This window comes from Cervus elaphus, chromosome 19 (genome assembly GCF_910594005.1).
Source record: "Cervus elaphus chromosome 19, mCerEla1.1, whole genome shotgun sequence".
NCBI classification, from domain to species: Eukaryota; Metazoa; Chordata; class Mammalia; order Artiodactyla; family Cervidae; genus Cervus; species Cervus elaphus.
In genome coordinates, this window is record NC_057833.1 from 38,914,960 (window position 1) to 38,933,320 (window position 18,361).

General features: G+C 44.5%; 1 protein-coding gene across 1 annotated transcript in view; it reads left to right on the plus strand.

Moving 5' to 3' along the window:
- Positions 1-18,361, plus strand: part of ST6GAL1 (ST6 beta-galactoside alpha-2,6-sialyltransferase 1) — a 148,608-nt gene that overhangs the window by 35,349 nt on the left and 94,898 nt on the right. Inside the window, exon 2 of the mRNA XM_043874372.1 lies at positions 2,497-2,632. The gene's annotated coding sequence lies outside the window, so the exon portion shown is untranslated. The remainder of the gene's footprint in view (positions 1-2,496; positions 2,633-18,361) is intronic.

Genomic DNA, 18,361 nt, shown 5'->3' on the forward strand with positions numbered 1-18,361 from the left:
AAGTGATTTTTTGTTTTTTTATCTTGCCTGATTCCTTTGTTGTTTGCTCTGTTCTGTCATGAATCTTTGTGAGATTTTGACATTTGTACCCCCTCAAATGGCCTCACTTCAACTTCAGTTTCATCTGATGTCAGTTCCCAGCATCTGTGCTTCCATCTGTGCTTCCTCTTATTTCTCTTAGCATCTCAGGGTCTCTTTCTTCTGGACAATATCCTTGTGTACTACCATTCCTCTCTTCATTGGATTTTTCATTTTCCCCCTTTTTACCAATTCTTATTCATGTATCTCCCCTCTCCCCAAAGTTTGATTAGGGGAACTCATTTTCTCATCCTGGTTCTTGTTTTAGCCTTGGCCTGAGCTGAGTGTGAATATGAAATGTGAAAAACCTGGGTGCCCCAAACTCTCCACTTCTTACCACTAGAAATGTTACATGTGATGAACAAGAATGTGGGTGAGGGAGGGACTCGGGTAGGAGAGGATTGTTAGAGGAATGGGCAGAGTTCTCCACTCCTGGGAGTTTGTGTGGTATGATAGTTCTGCAGAGAGCCCGCCAAGACTGTTCAAAAGCCTGAGAAATTTGGAAACTCTTTGACCCTGCAATTTGACTTCTAAGACTGTGTCTTATGGAAATAACTGTGGATTTCCCCCATAGTTTTAAGGAGATGGGAATACCAGGCCACCTTATGTGCCTCCTGAGAAACCTGTATGCAGATCAAGAAGCAACAGTTAGAACCGGACGTGGAACAACAGACTGGTTCAAAATTGGGAAAGGAGTATGTCAAAGCTGTATATTGTCACCCTGCTTATTTAACTTCTATGCCGAGTACACTGTGCGAAATGCTGGACTGGATGAAGCACAAGCTGGAATCAAGATTGTAGGGAGAAATATCAATAACCTCAGATATGCAGATGATACCATCGTTATGACTAAAAGGGAAGAGGAACTAAAGAGCCTCTTGATGAAGGTGAAAGAGGAGAGTGAAAAAAGTGGCTTAAAACTCAAAAAATTAAAAAAATGAAGATCATGGCATCTGGTCCCATCACTTCATAGCAAATAGATGGGAAACAATGGAAACAGTGACAGACTTCATTTTCCTGGGCTTCAAAATCACTGCAGATGGTGACTGCAGCCACGAAATAAGCTTGCTCCTTGGAAGAAAAGCTATGACAAAACTAGACAGCGTATTAAAAAGCAGAGACATTACTTTGCTAACAAAGGTCAATATAGTCAAAGCTATGGTTTTTCCAGTGGTTATGTATGGATGTAAGAGTTGGACCATAAAGAAGGATGAACGTTGAAGAATTGATGCTTTTGAGCTGTGGTGTTGAAGAAGACTCTTGAGAGTCCTTTGGACTGCAAGGAGATCAAACCAGTTAATCCTAAAGGAAATCAACCCTGAATATTCATTGGCAGGACTGATGCTGAAGCTGAAGCTCCAATACTTTGGCTACCTAATGTGAAGAGCTGACTCATTGGAAAAGACCCTGATGCTGGGAAAGATTGAAGGCAGGAGGAGAAGGGGACGATAGAGGATGAGATGGTTGGATGGCATCACCGACTCAATGGATGTGAGTTTGAGCATACTCTGGGAGTTGGTGAAGGACAGGGAAGCCTGGTGTGCTGCAGTCCATAGGGTCACAAAGAGTCGGACATGACTGAGCGACTGAGCAACGACAAATCTGTAATTTGCAAAAAAAAGAGTTGAAGATGACTTAATTGTTTAGCTTTTGGGTACAGAGGCATATACTTTTAATATGATTGCTAAACCATGACTTTATTGGATCTTTGTAAAAAATCCAGATAACAAAATAAAATCAGGAAGGGTGTGTTATCTGTAGTTATCTTGGCTGGAGAAGAGAGGGTAACTTTTTCCCCTTCTTTTGACAGCTATATCTTCTAAAATTTCAAGATTAAACATACATTTCTTTGGCACTAAGAAAAACAACAGTTACTTTAAAAAACAAACACTATCCACCCAGACACAATAATAACATACAGGTTGAAACTTTAGATTCAGTTAAAAATGTTTCCCAATAAGTTTAGGAATTGAATTCACATTTGTAACATCATAAAGAATTTGCTATAGGTCAAAGGGAGACTGTGAGCCAGTTGGATGTATTTGTTGATGGAACTCGGTTGTCCACAAACCTTAGCTAAACATAAGACTCAGGGCCAGAACTAATGCTTTCTTACTCTTGCTTTTCTTACCAATAATAGCAAGTAGCATGAGGATTAAGTGATTGTAGAAGAGTTTGCTTTGCTTAATCTGCAGCTCACTCTGAAATTGCTCAGCTCCAGAAGGGGTAGGTCTGGGTGAACAGATGGCCAGGTTGAACCCTGGGAAGGAGGCTGGAGTTCTGGAAGGGGCTCTGAAGTGGCTGGAGTGATCGGGGGTGGGAGGAGCAAGGGTGTTTCTCCTCCTGTGTGTATTAACATGTGTGCCTCTGATGCTCAGCCACTAACTTAGCTTTGTTTTTTTTTTTCCCTTCCTGCAGGCAGTGCAGAGTGAATTGTGCTGAGATCTGCAGAGAGCAGCCCAGAGAGAAGCAGTGAAGTAGACTGCAGCTGAAATGAATTGGCCCACGTGAGCCTGCCCAAGCCCCGGGGCAAGGCCTGTGTCCCATTGCTGAGGTAAGAGCCCTCGAATCCTAGCCTGGGGACCAAGAAGGTAAAATGCCTCTTGGGGTGCTGGGGTGGGCTGTTGGACACTTCATCCTTGCAAGCTCAGGAGATAAAGGCCACTTATTTCTGATTCAAACCATCAGCTTCTATTTCAGCCCAACCGGGGGCAAGGTCATTTGGTGGCCTAAGAGGTTTTGATTTTTTAAGGCAGGTCTTCTGGACTCTTAACAGAAAGTTGTGTTTTCTCAATTGCGGGTGAAATTTGAACTCCCAAGGGAATGAATTTATTCTTCAGGTAAGACTGCACCAAGCTCAGGGAATGCTTAACATTGGTGCACCAGCTCTGTTCTGCTTGGGGAAGTGGAGTTTTTAGGAAAGAACTCCCTCACTCCCCCCAAGGAATATAGTGACAGAAATTACCTGGGGAGGTTATTGCAAAACAGTCCACTAAGCTTACTAAAAAATGACTTAAATTACCTAGATATGTCCTGATTATAAAAGTAAAATGGAGAAATAATGACGAGGAAGAAAAGAAAACACGCCTGAAATCTTACCCCTGTTAACGGACCTTCAGGTAGTTTTCATTAAAATTACTCTTCAGGCCTCCAGCGCATGTTGGCTCCTCCTGCTTGGAGGCAGAGAGCCTGCCTGGAGGCAGAGAGGGGAGGCAGAGGGAATACTCAGGAGCTAGGAGAACTCACCTCTCTTCTGGAGGCTATCCTGAGCTGATTTTAAATATTCAGGAATTTTGCAAATTGGTTGTTAAAAATTGTTGGCGACTTGAAATGGGCTATAGTGGGAAAACTGACACCACTGAAATTAGCCAGGACTGCAAACCTGGGATGTTTTGCTTTGGAGAGTCTGATGGGCCTCCCCCGCCCCCACTCCTGCCCCCCACGCTGGGAGGCACAGGACAGGTCACTTCACTTGTGTGTCCCTCCGCTTCCTCCCCTGTGAACTCTAAGTGCTCTATAATCATTAATTGAATAAATGAATGAGTTTCTGTTCTTATTATCCCATAAAGTGAGTCCCGTTAAGAGTGAAAATGCAATGTTTTGCATGTTGTAAATTTTTCTGCTCGTGGAGGGGAGGGGCTTTAATTGATTGGTAAGCCTTTGGTTTATTGATGCAGACAAACTGGCTGGCACTTCTCCGTTTGGCTCTTGGTTTGGGGGAAATCTGTGAATTACTGACACCCTTTCATAAGGGCCGATGAAAGCTCTCCATTTATGGACCAACATCTGGGGGAGATTTCCTTCCTGGAAAAATCAAGAAATCAAGAGAAGTGTGAAAAGGAAGCCTGGGCGCTGCTGGACGTGAGAGCCAGGGTTGAAATCAGAGCTTTGGACTCACAAGCTCTGATGGGGGGGAGGATGGGGGGTTGGGGTTAGAGAGGAGCAGGGGCACTTCCTGCCAAATGTGAAATTTAAACAAAAGCTCTTTCTTCCAGGCCCTGCTGTCGGCAGATTAGAACTAATTAAATTAGCATAATGGAACCCCAACCTCTGCCCTCTCCCTCACTTTCTGAACCTTCTGGCTGCTTTTCGCCACCTCCTTTAAGTAGCCTGCAAGAGGGGATGGGGAGAAAGAAGGCAGGGCATCAGGGGACTGCGTAGAACTGTAGTTTGGAAAATTACAAAAGTGGAAAGGACTGTAGAGGTCATCTGGTCCCACGCTTTCATTTTAAGAAGCCTGGTCCCACAGCTGCGGTTAGCAGTTGCAGTTGCTGAGGAGAAGGTGTGTGCTCCAGGGGAGGGAGGGATATGGTTGGGGAGAGGGTACTGCTCCGGAGGCCATGTGCTGGCTGAGCCTTGTCTGCACCTGGCAAGGGCACAGGCGCGTGTCCTCCAGGTGCCAGCCCTGCCTCGCCCACCCCCCCAGCCCCTCCTCTGTATCTGACATGCCCTTCTGGTGCGCTTGGAGTTAAGTCCTCTTCCTTCATCAGGAGCTTGGCTTTCTAGGTCAGTGAAACAAGCTGAGAAGATATCTGAGGACCTTTAAAGGTACATGTATATGCTTGGAAGGGTAGAGAAGGGCGTTGATTGAGCTCATGGTGGCTTCAGGTGCCCTGCTTCCACTTTGGAGACACTTGATTTGGGTTTGAGCCAGGCTTCACAGTAAAGCTGCATGATTACCTTGTCTTTCTGACTCAGTTTCCTCATTTGTAAACTGGGCTGAATAATACCTACCCTGAGTGAAGTTTAATAATTATAATTTTTTTCCCCTTTTGCTTGCTTAGTCTCTATGTCATGTCTGATTCCTCTGAGATCCCATGGACTGTAGTCCGCCAAGCTCCTCTGTCCATGGGTTTTCCCAGGCAAGAAGACTGGAGGGGGTTGCCATTTCCTTCTCCAGGGGATCTTCCCAACCCAGGGATGGAACCTGGGTCTCCTGCATTGCAGGCAGATTCTTCACCACTGAGCCACCAGGGAAGCCCAGATTAATGATTATTTTTATAATGTTCTGCCCACAAGGTAGCTGCTTATTAGATGATATCCACCACTTTTTTCCCATGCAACTTTATTGAGATATAATTGAGAGACAAAAACCTGCATATATTTAAGTCACAAGACTTAGTGAGTTTTGACATATGCATAAACTTATGAAATTTTCAACACAAATCAATGAACATAACCGTTATCCTCCCAAGTTTCTTCCTTCACCTAATCCTTCCCTTCTGCTCCCTTTGTGTTCTGCCTCCCATCTCTAGGCAACCACTAATCTGCTTTATTGCTGTAGATTGGTTTGCATTTTCTAGAACTTTACATAAATTGCATAATACAGCATATTTTCATCTTTCACTCAGCATAATTATTTTGATATTCATCTGTGTTTGTGCATCAGTAGTTCATTCCTTTATTGCTGAATAGTGTCCCAAGGTATGGAAATGCCAAGATTTGTTTATCCATTCATCTGTTGACAGAGTTTTGGGGTTGTTATCAATTTTTGGCTGTTAAAATAAAGCCAATATATTTGCAGTGACATGGATGGATCTGGAGATTATCATACTAAGTGAAATAAGTCAAGCAGAGAAAGAAATATCATATGATATCCCCCCAAAAATGATACAAATGAACTAATTTACAAAATAGACTCACAGACTTAGGAAACAAACTTATGGTTACCAAAGGGAAAAGGGTGTAGGCAAGGATTAAATAGGAATTTGAGATTAGCAGATACAAACTACTGTATATATAATAGATAAACAGTAAGGACCTATATTCAATATATTGTAATAACCTATAATGGAAAAGAATCTGAAGAAGAAGATATGTGTATATAACTGAATCACTTTGCTGGACACCTGAAACTAATACAACATTGTAAATCAACTATAGTTCAATAACAAGTTGTTTTGGGAAAAAAAGCCACTATAAGCATTTGTGAAACAAGTTTTGTGGAGGTTTATGCATTCTTTTTGGGTAAATACCTAGGAGTAATATGTCTGGATCATATGATAGGTGTATGTTTAACTTAAGGAGCTGCCAAATTTTCAACTAGTTGTACTAGTTTATATGCCCACGAGCAATGTATGAACGTTCCAAGTCTCCACTTTGTCAACACTTGGTGTGGTCAGTCTTTTTAATTTTAGTTATTCTAATAGGTTGGTGGTGATATTGTTGCAGGAAGGAGGACCCCTTCCAGGGCCCGAAACTGGGCTCTTGTCTAACACTTGGAAATGAATTGTCCAGGGAGACACATGTGCTGACAAAGCAAGAGATTTTATTGGAAAGGGCACCCGGGTGGAGAGCAGGAGGGTAAGGGAACCCCGGAGAACTGCTCACAGTCTTGGGTTTTATGGTCATGGGGTTAGTTTCTGGGTGGTCTTTGGTCAATCATTCTAATTCAGTCTTTCCTGGTGGTGCACGCATCGCTCGGCCAAGATGGATGCTAGCAAGAGGGATTCTGGGAAGTGGACGGACACGCAGTGTCTCCTTTCGACCTTTCCTGAACTCTTCCTGTTGGTGGTGGTTTATTAGTTCTGTATTCCTTATCAGGATCTCCTGTCATAAAACAACTCATGCAAATAGTTACTATGATGCCTGGCCAGGGTGGGCGGTTTCAATCAGTGTGCTTCCCCTAACAATATCTCATGGTTTTATGTGCATTTCTTTGAAGATTAATGATGTTGACTATTTTTTCATGTGCTTATTTAGCATCTGCATATTTCCTTTGGTGAAATGTCTATTCAGATCTTTTGTTCATTAAATGAAATTGAACTGTCTTCTTATGGTTGGATCATAAAAGTTCTTTATATATTCTACAGACCAGTTTTTTTTAATTAGAGACTTTGCAAATCTATTTTCTAATTCTGTGACTTGCTTTTGGTGGGAAACAGTAACACATTAGCAATTACAATTCAGATGAATGAATGGTGCTGTGCTCGGGGAGTACAAACGAAGATCAGTAATCTTAGGATGCGAAGTTCAGGGAATCTTTCAGGAGGTAAAGGGATCTGAACTGGGGCTTAAAGGAAATTATATGTTAGCTAGGCAGGGGAAGGGCAGTGTAGGTAGGAATTTGTATGTGCAAAGGCATGGAAATATGTAACATCATGGTGCATGCCCAATTGTAAGTCATTTGATTGGAGCCCTGGGATTTGGGGAGTGGAAGGATGTGGTGTGGGCTGGAATCCCAGATGCTCAGCTACTGGCTGTATTTATTTTTAACTTTTAATTTTGAAACAATTATAGATTCAGTTGTAGTTGCAAAGATAGTACAGAGAGGTCTAGTGTATCCTTTAGTTTCTTCCCCTGGTTTCATCTTACACAATTATAGTACAGTATCAAAACCAGGAACTTGAGTTTGCGTACAGCTGTGCGTGGAACTCTGTCTCATTTTCTCACATGTTTAGATTAGTGGAGCCACCACTGCAATCAAGGTACAGAACTATTCCTCCACACAGAGGTCTCTCTCACGCCACCCATTCATTGTCATGCTGGATTGGCCCTTTCTCATCCCTATAATTTTGTCATTTTCAGAGTGTTCTGTAAATAGACTCATATAATATGCAACCTTCCGAGACTGGTTTGTTTTCACTCATCAGAATGTACTTCAGGTCCCTCCAGGTTGTTGAGAGTACCAATAGTTAGCTCTTTTTTTTTTTTGAACTGATGGGTGTTATTCCATTGTATGAATGTATCAGTTTCACTGTTGACTCATTGAAGGACATTTGGGTTGTTTCTAGTTTTTGACTATCACAGATTCAACTGCTGTGAGCAATTTTGCACAAGTTTTTATGTGAACATCAAATTTTATTTTTCAAAAAAAAAGAAACCCCCCCAATTTTTTGTGTGTATTTTTCCAGGATAAATGCTCAGGAGGGCAATTGCTGAGTTGTATGGCAAGTATGTTTTTAATTTTTTAAGAAACTGCCTAAGTATTTTCTAGAGTGACTGTATGGTTTTCTGTCTCCGCCAGCAATGTAGGGAGGATCTACTTTTCCACCTCCTCATCAGCATTTGCAGCATCCTCTGATTTATTTTATTTTTCATTGGAAAAAAGCACTCTAATTTATCAATTTGAACACAAACATTTCTTCAAAAATTAAGGAAAAAAAGCTTTTTATTTTACATTGGAGTATAACCAATTAACAATGTGACAGTTTCAGGTGAACGGCAAAGGTACTCAGTCATACATGTATGCATTCTCTCTCCAAGCCCCCTCCCATCCAGGCTGCCACATAATATCGAGCAGAGTTCCGTGTATGATACAGTAAGTCCTTGTTGATTATCTGTTTTAAATATAGCAGTGTGTACTTGTCCATCCCAAACTCCCTACTGAATGAAGTAAATCAGACAGAGAAAGAGCAGTATCATATGACAGCCCTTCTATGTGGAATCTAAAAAGAAATGATACAAATGACCTTAGAGGAGATTCTCAGGCTTCAAGAATGAACTTATGATTGCCAAGGGAGGGAGTGGCAGGGAAGGATGGGAGAAGGATACTTAGTGAAAGGTGTGCAGTGGTAGCTCATTGTGGTCTTCACCTGCATTTCTCTAGTGGCTCTCTTTCCCTTTCTGCTCTCAGGTTGGCTGTGTTAATCTCGACCTCAGCCTGTATTTTTTAAATGTGAGAAGCAAAAGGAAGCTGACAGTCTCCTCCCACCGTTTCTAGAGCTGCCCTGGAAGTCTGGCTTTGCTTGTTTTCTGATCCAGTTAGCTGGCTATAGGATCTTTCTTCATTGTCCTGGGTGGCTCCAGGAAAGTGATAGTTTATAGACTTGGGTGTTTTTTTCAGGAGAGGGTTTTTTTTTTTTTTTTTTTTCTTTTTTATTGTTTCCCACAGATGAGCAAACAATTTGTGTTGATTTTTTAATAGGCTCTGGGGTAAGGTCTCCTCCACCCCTTCCTTCCCTGGTCCGCATGTGCCAGAGTATGTACTTCCTGGCAGCTGGGATGAAGAAACCTCTGGGGTCTGACTCTGGGTGGCTTATCTCAGTGATTGGAGGTCTGAGGTGCCAAGGGAGGCTGCCATGGCCTCAGGCCCTTCCTGTGCTCGGGGTCGTCTCTGCTTTTTACTTAAGGGTGGGGAGGCAGCTTCAATGTGCTGGGAAAAATAATAATGGTAGCTAAGCATTATATAGCACTCATACTGGATAACAAGTGCTTTGTGTATATTTTCTGATTTAATTCCCATGACAAACTGACAGATGCAGAGCCTCGGATTCCTTACCTGTAAATAGGGCAGTGATCATACCTAGTGGCTAGATTGGGAAGGATAAGTAGGGGTGGTGTAGTGACTTACCCTAGAGAATGCTGGTTCCCTCTCCTCTATAGAAGCCCTTAAGAATTATGAATACCCAGCTGCACTGCAGTACCGCCCTGAAAGAAAACGAGGTGTCTGTATACCTTGTCCCGCTTTAATCAAAGATGAGTGTCCACTCACTCACTCAGCGTCCAATCAACTTTAAGAATGTAAGGTGTGCTTGCTTCTGTACTAGGCACCGTGAGCCCTAGAGCTACAGTCCTTGACCTCATACAGCATGTGGTCTACAGAGAGAAATATGAATTAATTAATAACACAACCAACTGTACACTCATGGACTCTGGATTTCTGTAAAGGAAATTCTGTTGGTGCTGGGTGAGTTAACCAGTCTGAGGTCGGAGGATGCCTCCTTGGGGGAGTGATTCTGCTTGGAGTCTGATTCCTTAGCCTTGATCTACTGCAGAGGACCTTGTGGAACATTCTACAAGATCAGTTCACTTTCTGCTGCATCCTGACTATAGACTGACCCAATGCATGGTCATCCTAGTGCTCTCCCCACCCCAACAACCCAGGCTGTTTTGTGAGGTTACTCATCCCTAACCATTTACAGCTGCTGCTGATTCCATGGGGATGGAGACTACGCTCAGGGTCACACCTCACAGGACTGGGTCATCATTTTTTGTTGTTTCTTTGTTTTTGAATGTTCTCATGACTCAACCAACTTATTACTCAACCAAACACAGTGAGCCACCATGGTAGATTTATTTATCACACAGGCTTCTTAAAAAGCATCTTTATTGAGATAGGATTTGTATTTCATGAAATTAACTTGCTTTAAGTATAAATTCAGTGATTTTTAGTAAATTTACTGGGTTGCACAACCATCACTAAAATCCACTTTTAGAACATTTCCTTCACTGGTTGGGTCATCTTCAAATGGAAAGATCATTTGATCATTTTTCATGGAAAGATCATTTTTCATGGAAACAGCTCCGTATTTATTTTGTATGGAATTAATTCTGTGCTCCCAGTAGAAGGATCTCATTAATTAATTCAATTAGTATTTACTGAGAGCCTGCTGGAGACCACAGCTGGGTTAGGTGCAAAAGGCAATAAAGAGAGAAACAAGTGGAGACTGGAGGCTGACAAGCTTCCTGTTGAAGATACATTGTTAAATGTAATTTACCTGCGGGTTGGGCTTCCTTGGCAACTCAGACAGTAAAGAATCTGCCTGCCAATGCAGGAGATACAGGTTTGATTGCTGGTTCAGGAAGACCCCCTGGAGAAGGAAATGGCAACCCACTCCAGTATTCTTGTCTGGGAAATCCTGTAGCCAGGGGAGGCTGGTGGGCTCCAGTCCATGGGGTCGCACAGAGTTGGACAGGACTTAGCGACTAAACAATAGCCTGCAGGTTATAGGTTACCTATGGCTGCTGCGGGGCAGGTGATAGTTTTCTATCTTGTGACTCCTAATTGATGAGGCAAGGGCCATGCTTTTGCAAAACCTGCTGATTGCACTGAAATTACTGGCCAAGCTGGAGGGAAGCATACTCTCCAATATCTGCACACAGCTGTAAGCTTTGGCAAGAGTGGTTGCAGGATCTGGGAAGAGAGGAGATTGGGGGTGCTGTTTGCAGTGTGAAGATTCCACAGGTGGACTTGGGGTGAGTGGTGAGGTGTACTGAAGGAGGAAAAGAGTGCCAGGAAAGTCAGGGATGCTTGGCTCTTCAGGTGGCCAACAGCCTAGGGGCGCATCTGCATACAGTGCCGTGGTGATGGGGGCAAGGTGGGAGGTTTGGATGCTAGACTGAGGAATTTGGACTGGCTGGAGCAAACAGGGAAGTTGCTGTTTCAAGTCTCCAAGGTAGGGGTGTGACTATTCAGAGCTGGGCTTGGGAGAATAAACTCGTGTGATATGAGGGATGAGAAGTGGGCACGGGTTAGGTGATGTGGACTTGGTGTGAACAGGGGAAGTGGGGAAAGGAAGGAAGAAGTGGATGGGAGAGAAGATTCTGCCTGGTAGGGGAGAAAACCTCTCTATCCCAACTTCTTCTCTTAGGGTCCATACCTGCCTTACCCATCTGCCTGTTGTACTTCAACCAACCCCTCAAATTCAGCCTGTCCAGAGCCAGACTCCACAGCCTCCTCCCCATCAGGCTTTCCCCTTGCCTGATATGCTTTCCCCTCCATTGCCTCTCCTTGTCCTACTCCTCTCACCCAGGAGGAAGGAGAGGAACCAGAAAGAAGTGGAACACTTATCCTGGTGGAAGGTAGAGCCACTGAAGGTAGTAGTGAGAGATTTCCAGGGAGGGAAGTGCCAGAAGTCAACGAGGTGAGTGAGTGCAGACTCTGAAGAAGAGCTGGGGACTCAGGGCTGGTAGTCGAGGTGAGTGAGGTCCCTTGGGCGCAAAATTTAAGGAGGCCCTGACAGTGAACCCTGTGTTGCATAACCCTGAGAGCCAGGGTCCTAGACTAGATTCCTGCAGAGAACTGGTGGTTGGGAGGATGCCAGCAATTTTGCAGAAAGCATTAGCTTTCAGAAAGTTAAGGACCAGGGGTGGAACTGTTTCTTCAGAAGATCACCTTCGGTAGGAAGCTTCCTGAAGCTGCCTGGGGGCCTGCCTGTCTACTTCCTCCTTACTGGAAGGTAGCCCCTTAGGGTCTCAACAGATTCTCTAGGCTTCCTGAAGCACAATGTGAAGACCAATGCTTAGATCTAGCCCCCCTTCTTATCAGAGAATTCTGAGAGCCAGAAAAATATGTGACTTGTCTAGGGCCACACATGGAGGGGTGACCACAGGGGTCTTCTTTATCTTCCTTTGATGTGTGACCTTTAGTTGGTTTATCTTCTCTTTTCACTGTTCCTCCCAATCTTCTTCTCCCTCCTCCACCAATGAGAATTGGTAACAGCTGATACTCAAGGCTGTGAAAAGAAGAGGAGCGAAAAGCAAAGGAGAAGAGGAAAGATATACCCATTTGAATGCAGAGTTCCAAAGAATAGCAAGGAGAGTTAAGAAAGCCTTCCTCAGCGATCAATGCAAAGAAATAGAGGAAAACAGTAGAACAGGAAAGACTAGAGATCTCTTCAAGAAAATTAGAGATACCAAGGAAACATTTCATGCAATGATGGGCTCAATAAAGGACAGAAATGGTCTGGACATAGCAGAAGATATTAAGAAGAGGTGGCAAGAATACACAGAAGAACTGTACAAAAAAGATCTTCACAACCCAGATAATCACGATGGTGTGATTACTCACCTAGAGCCAGACATCCTGGAATGTGAAGTCAAGTGGGCCTTAGAAAGCATCACTATGAATAAAGCTAGTGGAGGTGATGGAATTCCAGTTGAGCTATTTCAAATCCTGAAAGATGATGCTGTGAAAGTGCTGCACTCAATATGCCAGCAAATTTGGAAAACTCAGCAGTGGCCACAGGACTGGAAAAGGTCCGTTTTTATTCCAATCCCAAAGAAAGGCAATGCCAAAGAATGCTCAAACTACCACACAATTGCACTCATCTCACATGCTAGTAAAGTAGTGCTCAAAATTCTCCAAGCCAGGCTTCAGCAATACGTGAACCGAGAACTTCCAGATGTTCAAGCTGGTTTTTGAAAAGGCAGAGGAACCAGAGATCATTGTCAACATCCTCTGGATCATCAAAAAAGCAAGAGAGTTCCAGAAAAACATCTATTTCTGTTTTATTGACCATGCGAAAGCCTTTGACTGTGTGGATCACAATAAACTGTGGAAAATTCTGAAAGAGATGGGAATACCAGACCACCTGACCTGCCTCTTGAGAAACCTGTATGCAGGTCAGGAAGCAACAGTTAGAACTGGACATAGAACAACAGACTGGTTCCAAATAGGAAAAGGAGTATGTCAAGGCTGTATATTGTCACCCTGCTTATTTAACTTACATGCAGAGGACATCATGAGAAACGCTGGGCTGGAGGAAGCACAAGCTGGAATCAAGATTGCCGAGAGAAATATCAATAACCTCAGATATGCAGATGACACCACCCTTATGGCAGAAAGTGAAGAGGAACTAAAGAGCCTCTTGATGAAAGTGAAAGAGGAGGGTGAAAAAGTTGGCTTAAAGCCCAACATTCAGAAAACTAAGATCATGGCATCTGGTCCCATCACTTCATGGCAAATAGATGGGTAAACAGTGTCAGACTTTATTTTTCTGGGCTCCAAAATCACTGCAGATGGTGATTGCAGCCATGAAATTAAAAGACGCTTACTCCTTGGAAGGAAAGTTATGATCAACCTAGACAGCATATTAAAAAGCAGAGACATTACTTTGCCAACAAAGGTCCACCTAGTCAAGGCTATGGTTTTTCCAGTAATCAGGTATGGATGTGAGAGTTGGACTATAAAGAAAGCTGAGCATCGTAAGAATTGATGCTTTTGAACTGTGGTGTTGGAGAAGACTCTTGAGAGTCCCTTGGACTGCAGGGAGATCCAACCAGTCCATCCTAAAGGAGATCAATCCTGGGTGTTCATTGGAAGGACTGATGCTGAAGCTGAAACTCCAATACTTTGGCCATCTGATACGAAGAGCTGACTCATTTGAAAAGACTCTGATGCTGGGAAAGATCGAAGGCGGGAGGAGAAGGGGACGACAGAGGATGAGATGGTTGGATGATATCATCGACTCAATGGACATGGGTTTGGGTGGACTCTGGGAGTTGGTGATGGACAGGGAGGTCTGGCGTGCTGCAGTTCAAGAGTTGGACACGCCTGAGCAGCTGAACTGAACTGATACTCAAGGACTCTGTTGGAAGACCAAGAGCTAATTCTAAGGAGTTAATTTCTAGAGTGCCTGCTACTTAGCATTCTTTTTAGGGCTATTCCATTCATTATTCTTATAAGAACCTTTCAAAGTAGTTGTCATTGTCCCATTTTCTTGATGAGAAGTCTGAGGTTCAGAGAGGATAAGGGGCTGGCTTAGATTTGCATGGTTACTAGCTCATGCTGCCTGATCCCCACTATGTATTTCTTTATTCATACAACTGAGTGCCTGGAAGCCAGGCACTGGTATGGTGCTGATATGGTACAACCAAGGGCTTCCCTGGTGGCTCAGTGGTAAAGAATCTGCCTGTGATGTGGGAGACAAAGGTGTGATCCCTGAGTCAGAAAGATCTCCTGGAGAAGGAAATGGCATGCTGCTTCAGTATTCTTGCCTGCAAATTTCCATGGACAGAGGAGCCTGGTGGGCTACAGTCCATGGGGTTACAAAAGAGTCAGACGCAACTTAACAACTGAACAATAACAACAGCAAAGCAATGGTACACACAAGGAGACAAAAATCCTGCTGAAACCTACTCTGCTTGTCCTCCTGCTCCTGGAGGAAATCAGCTTGAGCTTCCTCAGTTCTCCTACCTCAGGGTCTCTGGGCCGCCTGTGGTAGCTGCTATGTTTTGGGCTGTTGCTGAGATGCTGTCCACAGCTAAATTCATTCCTCAACCAATATGTCTCACGGCCTCCTTTCTCTGTGCCTCTGGGTCGAGGAAAACTTTCCACTTGAATCATTCAGAGGCAATGCAGGCAGTTTATTCCTCAAGGAACACGGTTTTGCTTCAATTCTTAGCTTTGTCGTCAGCCATTTCATTTGGCCACCACCCCTGCACAGAACTGTGACTCAGCCCCATGATTTAGCCCTGATAGGCAAGTTATTTTGGCCTCCTCAGCCCCCGTGAGAATTTGGACTCAATGTTTTCACTTGTCACTGTAGACTGTTTGCCAGAGTTTGTGGAAAAAGGCGTGTATTATTAATGCCTTTGCTGGGAATGGCTGCGCCTTGCCAGGTTGTCATGTGAGCCCTCTGAAAAGTCCTGGGCTGCAAGGCCCCCAGCTCTCCTAGGCCCAGGGGCTCAGGTGGGAAATGTGATCCTGTCCTACAGAAACTGCAAACAGCCACGGAGGGCGGAGAGAAACTTGGAAGGGGTGGATCAGGGTCTCACCTAGGAGTTCACAACTGCCTAGTGAGTGTCTCGGGGGGCTGACTCCATTCTGGTGCTTCAGGGGGACCTGCCGTTCTTTGAACATCCTTTAGTCTTGTGGCCTCCTCCCCCTGAGACAAAAATGAACGTATTAAAATCAGTTTAGTAGTATTTAGAGAACCATTTTACAGTGGACGCTATGCTGGCCACTTGAAATAAGTGATGTAGTTTTAATCTTTAGAACAAATCTTTGAGGTAGAGCTTGTTAGCTCTGTGTAAAGGATGAGAAAACAGCCTCTGAGAGGTGGAGTGAATTACACAAGGTTGTGTAAGTAGTAAAGAGTGGAGATGGGATTCTAATCCAGAGTCATCTGGCTTTGAGGATGCCTTTGAGGACACCATGAGCCACTGGACACAAAATAATTCCTCCTCTTCCCTTTGGTTTGTTCCTACAGTTGGTCCCAGCTCCTCTGTGTCTCATTTTGTGGCTTCTTATCACTCTGTAAACGGGGACTTGACTAGAGTTCAGTGTCAGCTGGGTCAAGGTTTGGTGGAGTAGATGGTGGGCCTGCAGACCAGCCTAGGGCTGAGGATAAATGGTCTCTGGCTTCTTCCCCTCTGTCAGCTGAAATGACCCCTCTTCATGCTCTACCAAAGCTCCTTTTTAGTGCCAGGAGCTCAACTCTGAGTTTAGAGAAAATAATCTAGCAACATCACTTGCTTGCTTGGAAAGCCTCCTTAATGTCTGCGCAGATAATCCTGTTGAACCCCGTTTCTCATCTCTGCAGCTCTCATACCTTTACCCTTCACAGCTTAATATTTCTTAAGTACAACAGGCCCACTTTCGTGACTGTTTCACTTTCATAAACTAAAGGTTAAACTTTGCACTGTTTTTCCCCGCTGCTGTTGGACATACCTTTTGCTGCCTCGTAAACTCCTATTCATCCTTCAAAACCCAGAGTGAACATTACCTTTTCTGACTTCTGACTTCTGAGTTGACACCACCCCCAGCCCTTAGTTCTTGATACCTTACATGGTCTTTCCACCTATCAGTTTATGGATCTTCCCCTTTCTCTAAGGCCTCAGGAATAGGGACTGAACCCTATTTATTTCTATATCACCTGTACTTGGGTGATATATTTATGTGAACAAATGAATGAGGGCTTATAGGTTAAACTATTAAATATGAGTCACAGGTGGCCCCACTAACTGAAAATCCAAGGGACTTTAGAGAAAGAGAAGTGATAGGCTGAAGCAGTGGGGCTCTTGATTCATTGACAGGTGAACCAGATTGTGTGCTAGGAGCATTCCTGCAAATGGGCCTCACTGCAGAAAGAGAGGGTCCCAGAGGAATGAAGCGAAGCCTCACAGTTAGGGAGCAAAGCACCCAGCCTGCAGCCTGCAGTCTCAAACTCTCCCCAGCCTGCCTCCCAGGAAAGCTGGATGCACACCGGGAGATAAATTGGGCATTCTGAATATTCCCTAAAGGAAGGGGAGGTAGGTGACATGTAGGGGAGGAACAGAAGCAGAGGCAGGAGGAAGTTCAGGGTAACCTTTCTTTCCTTAACTGTGGTGCTGGGGGTGTCCTGCTGGCCAGGGTTTCTGCCCCATGGTGGCGCCTGAGGATGCAATATGAGCTGAGTCTGAGTGAATTTGGAGCTAGGACCTGGATATGTAGGCCATTCTGTGCCACTGGGCCTCCTGTGCATTTAATTCCACCTTCTCCTACTGTTGCGCGTAGGCACTTAGACTGTAGACGTGGTCAGGATCAGGATGTCAGGATCAGTGATCACTATCTACAGGCTTTCTCCTAAGTGGTTTAGTTTAAAGTTTAGTTGCTCAGTCGTGTCCAACTCTTTGCGACCCCATGGACTGTAGCCTACCAGGCTCCTCTGTCCGTGGGATTTTCCAAGCAAGAGTACTGGAGCGGGTTGCCATTTCCTTTTCCAGAGGGTCTTCCTGACCCAGGAATCGAACCCAGGTCTCCACATTGTAGGCAGACGCTTTACCGTCTGAGCCCACCAGGGAAGTATAAGGGGTTTATGGCGTACTCTAAAGATAGGTGCTGTCATCATTCTGACGTCACACACGCATGACTAAGGTTCAGAGAGGCTAAATACGCTGCCTAAGGTCATGCAGTGAGTAAATGATACAATTGGGTAGTGGACCCATGTTTGCCACACTTGATCCACTGGGCCACCAGCCTGTAGGTTGTGTGATCTTAGTCACCTGGGGCTCACTGATTCAGTCCGGTTGGGGTGGGGTCTGGGGAGCAATGTGTATAGCAGGTACTCCAGATGGTATTAAGATCTAGAAAGTTCAGGAAATACTGTATGGTACTTTCCTGCCTGTAAGGTGTGACTCATGGCTGGCCTGCAATAAATATTAGCTGTGACTGTTGTGACATGAATTAACTGAAAGGATATTTTATCATAGGGGCTTCCTGGGTGGTTCAGTGGTAAAGTCTGTCTGCCATGCAGGAGATGCAGGTTCGATCCCTGAGTTGGGAAGATCCCCTGGAGGAGGGCATGGCAACCCACTCCAGTGTTCTTGCCTGGAGAATTCCATGGATAGAGGAGTCTGGCAGGCTGTTGTCCGTAGGGTCTCAAAGAGTCGGGAACAACTGAAGCAACTTAGCGTGCAGTGTATTTTATCATGCAAAGACTTTCATCTTTTAAAAATTCATTGGTCTTAGAACTAGAACTTAGAAGTCAAGAGAAGTAGATACTGGATTGTGAATCTACAATCTAAAACTGTATACTCAGAACTATCTGTACATGAAATGAGCTGCCTTCAGAGATCTCTGTTCCTCCCGTTCAAGAAATCTGCCATCCCACAAAGCCGGTGTGCTTTAAGGACCTCGGGCCACGTTGGTGACTGCCCTCTGCACGCACATGCTGGGGAGGATTTGGGTGTGTGAAGGTTCCAACAGAGGTGAAAGTTGAGGAGCTATGCAAAGTCAGAACAGATTCCAACCCTGGGAGGGAAAGCAGGAAGGAGGAGTGGCAGAAGCCAAAGCAAGTAGATATTCTGGGGCCATTGCTTCCTGCAATGTGACCTGGGCAACCTGCACTGTCTCTTCCAT